At 43.0% G+C, this 13,693-nt stretch overlaps 1 pseudogene; it reads right to left on the reverse strand.

Moving 5' to 3' along the window:
* Positions 1 to 1,824: 1,824 nt before the first annotated feature.
* Positions 1,825 to 6,827, reverse strand: LOC130222321 (uncharacterized; annotated as a pseudogene).
* Between the last annotated feature and the right edge of the window lie 6,866 nt (positions 6,828 to 13,693).

The raw sequence follows: 13,693 nt of genomic DNA on the forward strand, positions 1-13,693 counted from the left end.
TGCTAACTCTTTGCTTCTGTTGTCCAGAGTTCTGCCTTCCCACCTTAAACTTTGCTCAGCTACATCTGCTGCCTTATTCAGCCTTATCCAGTAGTCCCACGCACACTTTCTAGGATTCGGTCTCACAGAGTAGAAGTCAGCCAAAGGAATACCTGAACTGCACTGGTCCCCAAAGTGCTGCTTTAAAATAGAAAAGACAGAGTCAACAGAAGGGGATGTTGTACCATTGCGCAGCCATACTTTCATCACATCTTTGGTCCGCCCCATTACTCTGTTAATTATCTCCTCAATCTTTTCAGAATCAGTCACATCCAGTTTGCTCAAATACACTCTCATCATGTCTTCCCATTCCACAATCGAAAATTTATCCAAACTGTCTCCCCTAAAGTGTGGAGGTGCTGTCACCTCAGCTTTCAGGATCAAATTCATTTTCGACGCGTCAAGGACGGTGGTATTTATTTTATCATATGACACATGGCCGCCGCATTTCTCTTGGGACTTTTTAAAAGAAGAACTTGGAAACCCACTACTCATTATACGGTCTCTGATTGACTGTCCAATCTCACTACCAATTTGCTTTATGAGTTTACTCATTTGACCAGACATTTCAGTGTCCTGAGAATTATGCTCAAGATTACCGGGTCTTGGTGATGGACTGCCACACATTTCACTGTTATCATAGGCAGAATTGCCAACTGCTCTGCCCCGTCCTGTACTACAGTACTGAGGGTCCCCAAACAGCTCTGTCCTACTTGGCATATTTACCAAACTGCCCCCCCTCTACCTACTGTAAATGTGTTGTCCCACCCTAAACCACTTTGTCTAGTAGCCATTTCTCTCAGATAAATACAATTTCAAAAACATGTGTGATCCAGCTAACCAGAACTCACCAGTACCACACACTGCACCTTCAACAAAGGATATACTATCCCGTAGCAGCTCTTTCTACACAGGACTTGACCTGCTGAACGTCCACACACCACTGCAGAGCTAGCACCAGAAGACGGAAGACCCCCCTCGCCTCCAGTACACCACAGCACCAGCAAACTCCAGTTCAGCAATCCCGGTGGTCAACAGCAATAACCATTCGATGGGTCACGGCACCAGTTTTGTAGCGGTCGTTTCTCTGCGTTGTTATTTTTAATTAAAGAAATCTCCACACAAATCTGGTCGTGCTGAGGTGATTTTTATTTTGCCCTGTACAACATACACAATCAGGCAGTCACTCTCTCAATATCAGTTGAGTCTCTTGCCTCTCCTCTCAACAGACATCGGGAAAGAGAAAGACAACTCTCCATATACACACGCTTTCACATATACATACACAAGATGTATAATATCACATACTAATATAAAATAATAGTAATAATAATAACAATATGAAGATAAAAATAATTCTTATATAAAAAAATATACTAATAATTATTCACAATTACAGCATTGCAGCACAGCATCAGTGTTACCTAAATATCAATTTACATACCTGTACAACACACACAATTAGGCAGTCACTCTCTCAATATCAGTTGAGTCTCTCTTTTGCCTGTTAACCACAAGATATCTTTGAAATACACTGATATTTAACTACAAAACACACTGCTGTAATGTCTATTCTATTAATAAGTCTCAATGCATCTTTAGTGTGCTTACAAAATATATATATATATTCAAACATATATACATACTTATACATATTCAACCCTTTTATATATATCTATATGATATTTATTATTGCATATCTATCTATTTATCAAAGTATATCTATCTAATTATAAGATATGTAGGGGATCAACCTACGTTTTAAGAGATTATTAGGGATTTATTAGCTCATTTCAATGAACCGGATCTTAAAGATTCAAATCATTGATTCGACTCAATTGAGTCAGACTGAATCAGATTTAAAAATTCACACTTTGTCTACCATTTGTCCTGCAAATAGAAGACATCGTATCTTACCAATCTTGTTAATATTATTTACGTGGCCAACAATAATAACATAACACAGTATTGGGTTAACTTTTAGCAAGGTAACAAGATCTACAGCTCGAGGCAATGACTTAGAAGCACATAAACAAGAACACAATTCTTATAAACTGAGAACAAAGATTTATTGAGCTACACTACGATACATGAAACTAACTACGTAATAAGCAAACAACAAACAAACGCACACACACACATTCACACATACACACAGAGGCAGTTCAGAGGATGTAAGATGAGTTGAATAACCGTCCCAAATTAATTCTAATACTTCTTACAAGATCTTAGAATAACACCTGAGAAACCACAAAAGCAGAGACATGGCTTATCTTTAACTGCTTAAGATCAATCTGCACCAGATCAGCAAGAGATAACATTATTTTGTGGTACTTGCACCCTTTTTGCCGAAGTCGAATTTCCCTCGCCGGCTGGCCTCGGGAAAAAGCAGTGCTCCTGATTGGCTGGTGGCTTCGGTGACGTCCTTGGGATTCCCTCGCTCGTGAGTGGGTCGTTTTGGGTTACCGAGGTGACGGACTGCTGAGAGTCGGTTTGCGGAAGTTCGTGCGGTTTCGGCGGTCCCGAAACTTAAGAGGTTTGCATGGAGAGTTCGTGGTGACCCTATCGCGTGGCCGCGCAGTGTCCGGGCAGGCGAACGGGGGCAGAAAGCAATAGCATGAGCAAGCCAGCTAATGCAAAAAGCAAAGTTTCTTTGTTGCAGGGTGTTTTTAAGTGACCATCCCCTTGGCACTGTCTTCCAATGAGCAGTTGCCATGAAGGGCGGGGCCACGCCCCGTACCATCATAGAAAGGGTCAATAATTAACAGACTGCATGTAGAATTCTCGTGGTAAGTTTTGTGACTATATCACATCAAAGGTTACAAGACGAATACTGTTTGTGCTACTAGTTTTTCATTTACACCAATGTATTGCAAATGTCACTAGCTTTCGTTCAATACCAGACATCATACATTTCAGACACATACAGATAATTTTGATCTGCTATAAGGGTTAAAACAACACATTAATTAACCTGGTTGGTTGGAATAAACATAGCATATGAGGAAAACCATGGCATATTATTCAAAGATACATCTGCCTTAGTTTTGACATTTTAAGAGATTGTCTTTCATTCATATGCATTATTTTCTCTTTGTCTCTACGAAATTGTACATCTGGCAGGATGTGCCCCAGGCGAGCACATGACCATGTAGAGGAGTCATTCAAAAGTCTCGTGAGGCCGTTCCCGCTGAAAATCCTGTAAAGCCCCATTGTTTAAGTTTATTAGTCGTTTACTAGTTAGCTGAAGGGTACCAGAACATTTGCAGCCAAAGTATTGATTCTGCAATTCAAGTCAATGGTGCTCTGTGATCGTGATGGTATAAGCCCTCAAGCCAGTTCAATGACAGACAATTTGGCGCCCAGTTTCTGAGGTTTCAGATTCAACTCGTGCTGTTCACTGCGATAGGCTATGAGTTACTACATCCCCTTTGATTGGCGATGTTCCCGGTGTGATCATTGGCAGGCACTGGAACAAACAGGCAGAAGCAGAGAGAACAGGCAAACACAAGACACAAACAACATCATCACTAACTGAATCTTGGTGCGGGGTTTAGGCACTTTGGAATGCTCGGGTTAGCAACACTTAAGGTGTAGAAGAGCATAGTTTAGTATGATCAGAATTCAGGCTTCTAGGACTAACCAAGGTATTGAAGGTTCAATGAAGGTGTATAGGCATTATCTCAATCAGTAAAGAATTCAAATTTTGGTCAGCGTTATCGCATCTAAGCATGCGCAATATGTGGGGCGTGCACATTTGAACAACTTTTGGATGGCCTTTACTCGCTCGTGGAGGAAGAAGGCAAGTGTCAAAGTCAACATATACCCTACAATGCTGTTTTGACGAGAGTCAAAACCAATAAATTTCGTTCTTTACCTTCAATCCTCTTTTCGGTTCTGGATTGAAAATGAAGAAAAGTGGTTAACAAAACTTTTGAGTTTTCGCCTAAAACATGTCGTCAGACAGGTGCTACAACATTAATTATCAATACAGCGATCACACCATTAAGGCATTGATCAGTAAGGCTTGGTGAAAGGAGTCAATCCCAATTCTGAGCTCTGGACTTAAACATCATCTGTGGGGGTTCCCTGATGAGGCAAGAGAAATGAATTGAAAGACATAGAGAGAGAAAAAGAAAACAACACTGAGACATAAGGACATTGAGTGAGGTTAGCACAACAAACAAGTGTTACATATGTGTAATAGCTCCTCTCTACTAGAGATTGGTCCAAGCAGTGCAGTGGAGGGAAAAGTGTATGTATTGGGTTTAGGAAACATAGCTAGGGCTAGGTGACTTCCTAAAATGACAAAAAATGACAAAAACAGGTTAGCGTTATATTAAGAGTTTAGGATAGTGGGTCTGTGTCAGCAGGTTGGTTCCTCCCCCTTTCTGGTCACTTGGAGTTGGCATGGCACAGGTGGGATTTGAATTGATTCTGAGTTCAGTGGAGTGGCAAACGACCAAGACAGCACTCTTAGGAGTTGGAAGGGTTTCATCCACAAGTGTTTGTGTGATGCAGTGGTGACCTGAGGCATCAGGTGTTGAGTTAGCGTCTAACTCTGGTGTTCAAGTACAGTCTATTGAGTCTTTGAAGTTATGGTGCTTACATTTCTCTGTAAGTGAGGTGAAGAGGTGCTGTTTTGTGAGGTCGTTGCTTGTCAGGCAAAATCAGGTTTTCCTTTCCTTTCCCACTTCCGATCCTCTTCCCTTCGTTGGAAGAACTCTTTCAGGATCCTTTTCATCAGTTCCTGAGGGTCAAAACATGGTGATGTTTTCCCTTCTGGGGGTTCAGTTGGAGCTCGATCAGCGTGGAATCTTTGTGAGTTCTTTCGTTGACCTCTTGGGCTGGTTGTGTCAAGGTGGTGTTGCTTTACCTTGGAGGTACCACTGGATTCCCATGAGCTTGTCCCCCTTTGGTTTGCAAATGAGGTGGACCTGTTCCACGGTCTCTCCCGGTGACGTTCAGTTGAGTGTTGTTGTCCATGCAGTCCATTCCAGTGGCTGTTCCACTGTTTAGGTCTGGTATCAGCATGACAGTCTCGTTGTCGGTTGTAAGACGACACATTCCACTCACTGGGAGGTAGATTAGCATTGTCTGGGCCTTGGGCACCCTCAAGGGCCAGACCTTGACTTTGGGTGTTAAAGTCATAAACAGCAGGGATTTTGGCAGTCTTTTCTGAAGTCGTCCTTTGTTTGATGTAGGTTTTATGTGCCAAATCTCGTAATTGCTGAGTGTTCATCGTGTGGGGGCATGCAAGAACCCCAAGATGGTGGCTTACCCCAGGATGAAGGTTTCTCAGGAAGAGAATTTTGAAGTTCAGGTCCTCTTCCATCTCAGGTTCATTGCGGGTGCCGAAGTAGGCTCGTCTGAGTCTGCTATAGTAGGCTTGAGAAGACTCATGGCGACCTTGATTTGTCTCCAGGGCAGCTACAAGTCCTTGTTCAGACTCAATGTCATCAAACTCTCTGATGAGGGCTTCTCGGAGCAGGAGGTAGTCAGTCTTTGTGTGAGCAGGCTGACGGTCCAGGAAGCTGCGCACTTCAGGGCTGGAGCTTGCTCTGAGCAAATACAGTCTATCTTTGTCAGTGACATTGGGTCTCATTTCCAGGTGAAAGTCAATGTCTTGCTGATAGGCGTGAACATCTTGGCTGCCTGGCAAATTCGGCGTGAACTTGCCCAGGTTCTTGACTAGCTTGTCAAGGTCTCTAAGGTCCAGGCCACATGGTGATACATGGCTGGCTGGAACAGAGGGAGCTGGTGAGGGTTTTGACAGTGAACCCTCAGCTTTCTCACTATGTGTCAGTTCATATGCATGCTTGAGTTCATCTTTAATGCTGTTGGACTCTTCATTGATGTAGTCCAGCTGCTTCGTTAGTCGTCTGATCTCATGTCTAGCTCCACTCAGGTGAGTTTCGAGGGCTTTGGTTCTGCTGTCCTTGTCTTTAGAGTCAGCATTTACTTCTTCCAGTAGCTGTTCGACATACTCAAGCTTGTTAGCGACATCAGCATGGTCGGCTTTGGCTTGTTCCATTTCTTGGGTGGTGGCGGCTAGAGTCACTTGAAGTTTATCGATCTCCTCTTTGGCAGCTTGATCAGTCTCATCTGGCTGTTCCGGTCATTCCTGAGCCTCCAGTTCTAGCTGGTTGATGCGGGATTGCACATGTGTCAGCTTGTGCTGGAGCTGGGTGTAATGCCTGTCACTCAGCTTGAGGGTGGGGATGAGGACGTGACTCAAAGTACCTGTGATCTTGGCTAGGTCTTTGTGATTGTAGCTTTTGCTTGGGTCTTGCGTCATAAGGCTGTTTAGGTTCTCATCCAGCTGGTCCTGTGTCAGATGCTGTAGCGTTTCGGCTGCCTTAGGGAGGAGGCTGTCCGTTGCAACACTTAGCCAGGCTTCTAGGTCCTTCCAGTGGCCAACAGGGTCTTTGGGGCAAGCCATGTTTTGCGGCGGTTAGGGGGAAGACCTAAAACTGACACAGACCTAGGGGGGAGAGAGAGAGAAAAGAACAAAAAGAAAATAAAAAGTGTCAGGGTGTAATCTCAGGTATGAGCTACTGTTGAGTGTGGAATAAACAGGTGGGTGTTGTTCTCTGTGACTGTGATCCTCTGGGGGGCATGCGTCTAACTTGTAGTCTCTGTGGGGACAGTCAGTAAACACAAACAGGACAGCTAGAGAACAGAGGAAGAGAGCAAGACTGATAAGGAGTAGAGTGATAATTGGCTGCTTCCAGGTTCCTATAGAGAACGATATCTTTTGTCAAGCATGTGAAAGGAGGCTTCAAGGCTGGAAGTTGGAAATGGTAAGCTCTAAACACCAGGACTGTGATTGTTATTAAATTTCCTTTGCTGTGAAAGAAAGTACAATAACAATGACAGTATTGGTTTCTTACCCATTAGGATTGACACCATACACCAAGTAGACCACTTTTGGATGCGAATCTGAAATCAAATTTGAAAACACCTGTCTTCTGGTTGACTCGTTTTGTCCTTGATTGGGTAGCGTCCTATGGCTAGAAAGGGTAGAGAGAGAGTCAGATAATTTCAACATAAAATGTTTCAGTTTCACAAACATCTGTTAAGTGTTTTTAACGTTCTCTGCTTTCATGATTCACACAGGTACAATCTCAAAAGGCCAACGGTAGTCAACTCGGAAGAAGACAGTTAAAAAAAGAATAGAAAGTGAAGCGAGTTTTCAAATTACAAAGTTGACAAAGTGGTGGCACTGTTGAGTCAATACATCAAAAGGGGTTGGTTTATTGTGTTATCAAGATAACTAATTAGCCTAAGTAAACAGGAAAATCCTAATTTTCCTTCGGGGTTTAGCTAATTGGAGGCTACTGCTCTGGTATGCTAGGTTATGTGATGACTTGAGTTCAGTTGCAGCCACTTACAGGCTAAACTGTCCCATTGCATCAACCAGAAACCAGGGGAGCACTGTCCTGTGAGGTAATTTAATACCTGAAGGATAATAATGATAAAATAAAAAAAACTTGATTGCAAATTAATTTTAAAACTAATTCAAATTAGTACTGACATTACATGATTCAGAAGTCTGATTTTATCAATAACCCTGATTAAGAGCTGATAAATCAACTTCAAATATCAACAGTCATAGGAAATGGTTGTTCCTATAATGTTAATAAGTTTCAGAAGAGAAAAGCATTAATCATTAATTAAGCATTAATCTGATTGAGCAATCAAAAGCATTAAGTTATAGTCATAAACTATAATTCATTGCTAACAAACCAACAACTTATAAGCATTTGAATTGATAAAACAGGCCAGGTTAAGCAGGAAAAACATTTGACAAATGTGATTAAACCAGCGATGAGATTGCGTACAGTAAGGTTTTTTAAATCTGCATTAGTCAAAGACTTTTCCAAAAAGGGGAGAAACTGAGAAATAAAGCAAATAGCCTATAAAGAGTGAGAGTCGATATTAAAATTCTCGCTAGCAGGAGTTGGGTTGTCACTTCAACTTAACACACTGCATTCAAGATCACAAGAGCGCTAACCACTAGCCTTCAATGCTACAGCCATACCACACACTTCAATGCAACAGCGTGAGCTTAAGTTAGCTTAGCCTTGTGCTAATGTCTACAGCCGATACACGTGCGGAGGACTTCAGCCGCGTATGACTCCAGAGGAGCAGACGGCGAGCGAGCTGAGACATGCGGTGGGGGCGTATACACCCACACAGTTGATATACGCTACCGTCGCCGTGCTGACCATCCTGACCAGCATGTGTTGCCCCCTCAGCACTGGTAAAAAGCGGCGCAGTGCGAGAAACACTGCCAACAGATCTAGGCAGTTGATATGCCAATGCAACTAGGTTTCCTTCCACAGGTCCGCAACAGCATGCCCGCAACACACGGCCCCCAACCCGTACTGGAGGCAACTGTCGAAACGACAACATGCCTGGACACCTGAACTAGGGGCACTCCGGCCCGTAGGAAGGAGGGGTCCCTTCAGGGGGTGAGGGCGCGGTGATACAGCGCAGTGACAGTCACTCTGTGTGTGCCCTCGTGCCATGCGCGTCTGGGGACCCGATCGTGAAGCCAATGCTGTAGTGGCGGATGCCATATGCCCCAGGAGCCTCGAGAGCTTGGTGAAAACCCACGGAGACAGAGAAATCCCGAAGGGGAGGACCTTGTACTGCCATGCTCGACCTTCGAACGCAAAACTCAGGAAATGCCGGTGGCGTGGAAGTATGGAGACATGGAAATACGTGTCCTTCAGGTCTATTGCTGCAAACCAATCCCGAGGATGAACTCATGGACTGATGCGCTTCTGCGTAAGCATTCTGAAGCGGTTCAAAATGCACAGATCTAGGATTGTCCGTAGCCCACTACACTTTTTGGGCACGATGAAGTACGGGCTGTAAAACCCGCTCTCCATCTTGGCTGGAGGGACTGGCTCGGTTGCATCCTTCGCCAGGAGGACAGCAATCTCCTCTTGCAAGACAAGGGTGAACGCAGGGCTGACCCTAATGAAATACACGCCCATGAACCTGGGAGGCCGTTTCGCGAACTGTATCGCATAGCCGAGTCTGATCGTATGGATGAGCCATTGTGATGGGCTGGTCCGCGCTAACCAGGCAGGCAGAGCCCCCGCAAGTGGTCCCACCCACACGATCACTGACGTGCCAGCGGCGGGGCAGCATGGAGTGAGTGGGCTCACCCGAGGAGCACTGGGGCCCCACAAGAGAGCACCCAAAACTCCAAAGGAGGGGCTGGGAGTGGGAGAGGAAGAAGACCGTTCTCTCGTGCTCTGTAAGCCATTGGCGAAATGCACCGATCCTGCGAGCTGAAAGGCATAGCGTCCCAGACTGGCAGTGTTCGCGCTGTCACATCCGGGGAAGGGGAAAATGCTCTTTCACTGAGGATTTGATGGCATTTTTTACTTTTTCTTATGCCTTTAAATGAAAAGCCCCGCCCTCCAGCAGGGAAAGAGCAAATTCCCTCCTCCTCAAATGGCCCGTCTCAGTGACGCTTCGCGGTCTGTTTACCAAACTTAGCAGCACCCTGGGGCGGGGAGCGCTGGTTGCCTGAGAGATGCTCAGCGAAGCCGCTTGGCCGGAGCCGCAGGCGAGGGCAGTGGAGCAAAAGCTACAGGTGAGCATCCTCGGCGAAAAGCAGTCAATGTGGATGGCTCGGTGGGGGTAACGGTCATACGATCCCGCCCATCGCCTCCGACTGCTCCATCAGCAGCGTGAATTCCTGGGCGAATTCACCGACGGTGTCGCCAAACACGCCAGCCTGGGATATGGGTGAGTTAAGAAAGCGAACAATGTCAACATCACGCATACCACCAGGTTTAGCCTGAGAAGGCATTCCTGGGCCACTAATGTGATCATCGTCCTTCCCAGGGCACACACAGCCGACTTTTTTTTCTTATCTTCAGTTGAAGCTTGGATGGAGCGCGTGGAGGAGCGAGAGGTCTTCAGCCCGAAGGCAGCGGATTTACTCCCGCTGTAACCCTCAGATCTGCCCGAGTGCCAATCGCAGTGCAGGGGACAACTAGGGTGGGTCGCTCTTTTGCAAGAGCGAGCCGTGATCTAAACTGCCCAGACATGAAATACCCATCATTCGGGGACAGGAAACCACCGCATCCAGAAATGCACGGTTGGAGCAACGTCTTGAAAAAGACACGCTGCACAACCGTGTTGCTCTTTTAGGAAAGCTTTTTTCCTATATACAAACTGCTCTTGGAGGCCCGGACTCAAAGGACGCCAGGCAAGGGAGAAAAACCCAGCTCGACCGTCTGCCACTGCGTATACGCGCTCTGGACCGGGAGTACCTGTTTCTCGATCTCTCTCTGTAGACACAGGTTGGAGATACCCTCAAAGACTCTCTCAGAAGCTTTGTGAAAGGCTCTGAAAGCGAAAAGGATGTCGAGCATTGAACTAGCCGCATCTTTATAGCTGTGCACGCTGACGCCACCAACTCATTGGCATTTCATTAGCTCGTTTTTATACTTTTTTAGATGATTGGTTTCTGACGAAATCCCCATAGTGGAAGTTTCCACATAGCATTGGAGTTCCCCATCCAAAGAAGAACTGCCAGATCTGCTTGGAATACATGAAAACATGCGGAAAATGTTAAACTTATTCAAGCAGTTAATTCAAGAGTGCCAGGTTTAATGACACTTTACAGTTATAAATAAATGTCACTGAACTTTCTAAATGAAACCTAACAGTCATCTTGATTCTTTGTTCTTTAATGATATTGTGCACTTCTGATACTTTACAGTGGCAAAACCTGGGATAACACATGGGAGCCTGCCAGGAATTATTGACCCTATACGCCCAAGTCTCTTCATACCAACCAGTTTGCAATTTGACAGTCTAGTCATCATAAGTACCTGGACTCACCAAGCACACTTTGGTTCTCAGTGTTTGTAAAAATAGTTTTTGCTATTTTTCAAGTACTTGAATATGTTTTGAATAGTGTCATAGCTTTTAGATACTTTTGCTGTTTAAGTTCAGAAAGTTGTCATTATCAACATCTTTTGCATTTGTCATGAACTTGACTTGCTGTTGTTGTTGTGAAAGCTGTTTGTTATAATGGCATTTCCAAAGGCATCATTTGAAAATATTTTTGCAGAGAAGTTTTACTTGAGCTATACCTCTGGTATGTCAGACATGAATAAATAGATTCAGATTTCTGCCTTCCAATCCATCACAGCATGGATTAACATTTATCCTTCTTCTCATTACTTTATTAATGTGATTATTTGAATAATAAATAAAGTTAACAAATTGCTTAATATAAGAATATTCAGTGCGTTTCCCTGTCTTTTTGTAAATCTATTTTCAAGAGCCAAGAAACTAGGTCAGAGGTCACAGAGACCTCGAGTGGAACTGAAGGGCTGGATCATTGAAAACAACTGTACAACTGTTTTCCTATTTGTATTGCTATGTGTTAATAATGTCTAAAATGAATTTGATATTATTATTATGTGTTAATTCTGTTTAAAGTGAGTCTACTTTATATTCAAGATAGACTTTGTGTAGTAAGGATATAACTGCCTGAATGTAGATTATACCAACTTTTATTCAGTTTTGATAAAGACGGCTGAGAGTACACTCGGCTTTGGGTAAGAAATCTTTTTAAAGTACAAAAGATTGTACTTTAAGTGTGTGTGTGTGTGTGTTCTATTTGATTGTGGATCCTTTTCACGGGTCTGGGGTCAGCTCTAAACAGTACGCAATTGTAATCAGGTTAGAACATCTATATGTATGATGCAGTTAATGACCTTATGTGAGAGTATAATTGTTATTGATTTGTTATTGCAAGCACAGCAGCCTAGGAACTCATTGTGAGTGTTGAAGCTGGCTTCTGCTGATGAAACTGCAAACTATCTTCAGAAAACTTTATTTATTTGAATCTCTGACTCTGGCTCTCTTCATCTGACAAACTGGTCATTCTTTGTGTTAAAACTGTAAATAATCCCTACAGCATAAAAAGCAACTGAAGGTACCTGACAACAATTACTTACAACTGTGACAGATTGTGTGGTTTAAGTCCAATAATTCAACCACTGGTTAGCCTTTATTAAGGGACAGAGTAGCTCCTCAGAGTTATTTGGTGGCCCACAGCAGTTAGACAGGCCTCAGCCTCCTTTCTATTAGCTGCATGACAGAAAGAATATTCTAGAGTGTTTAATACAGCTCCAGTAGTCAAATATTACCTTTTAAGAGAATGTTTCTGTGTTTAATTTTGACTTTGGACAAAGTTTTTATAGCTCCAGAAGGATTACAATTTATTAAGCCATATGTAGGCTATGTGGCAATACACATTATTTTTGTGGCCTTAAGAAATTCATGGCAGGAAAAGTAAATCCATAAATAGTTATACAACATACTAAAAATGGTATTAAAGACGAGTTTAATTTTTCATTACAATAAAAGGGAGGGTGGCATGTGTAAATTAATAAGTAACATATTTTCTCTCATTATTTTTTTCTTATCTTGTTACATTTCTTTCTTTTGTTGATGCAGCTGTATTGCTTTTTATAACAACCAATCGACATACAGTAAGCAGGCTTTGGGTTAATCAGATGAGAGTTCAGGGTTTAGCAACCAAAAATGGTAAGTTATCCCAGCTTTCTCGAATACCCCAAGACAAAACATGAAATATTTTGTGTTCATATTGTCTGTAATAAAATACAAGTCAAAGTAAATTAGCAAATTGCGACTTTTTTATGTGTGTTTTACATACTTTGCCAACTTTTTCTGATTTGGTGTTGTACTTAGAAACCTTAATGTAATTGTAGTCTTCATCCAAAAAAAAAAAAAAAACAACAACAACTATATACCAAGCTGTAAGCTTTTGAACAAAAGCATGTATAAAAACACACCTTGCCTTGTTGAATCCACATTTTTTTTCTTCCCCTAAAAACGCATTTCTTTTAGTAGCACTGTTGCAGCCATCACTCATTGCCGATCTGTGAAGTTGGACAATCACAATACAGGTGCACCTCTCAAAGCTGGGGGCACCAATTGTGTGTGATTGTTCTAACTTTTAGTCGGTCAATTCTTTCCTGATCATCCAGTTGTGCTTTTTTCAGTGGCTTTTAAAAAGCTTAACTCAAGATTCATGCTCTTCTGTGTTTTGGCTTTCAGAGGTGACATTTACATTACAATGAACTGACCTAGGTCAGTTAGCGTTTCTGTGTAGAGTTTGCATGTTCTCCTCGTGTTTGCGTGGGTTTCCTCCGGGTGCTTCGGTTTCCCCCACAAGTCCAAAGACGTGGTATACATGAATTGTGTAAGCTAAACTGTCCGTATTATATGTGTGTGAATAAGTGTGTATGGGTGTTTCCCAGTAATGGGTTGCAGCTGGAAGGGCATGAGCTGCGTACATCAAATGATGGATAAGTTTTTGGTTCATTCCGCTGTGGTGACCCCAGATGAATAAAGGGACTAAGCCGAAAAGTAAAATGAAGGAATGAATGAATGAACTGACCTAAACTGAACAGTTTCAATTTACTGGAACTTAATTTATGTTAAACTGCTTTCACGCAATCTACATTGTAAAAAATGCTATAGAAATAAAGATGAGTTAAGTTGAATTCAGGAGCTTAGTTCAACATTTTCAACAATAAACGATAGTTCACGCCTCCTTGCATAGACTCTTTCCACTCAAAAA

This window comes from Danio aesculapii, chromosome 4 (genome assembly GCF_903798145.1).
Source record: "Danio aesculapii chromosome 4, fDanAes4.1, whole genome shotgun sequence".
Classification (NCBI taxonomy): domain Eukaryota; kingdom Metazoa; phylum Chordata; class Actinopteri; order Cypriniformes; family Danionidae; genus Danio; species Danio aesculapii.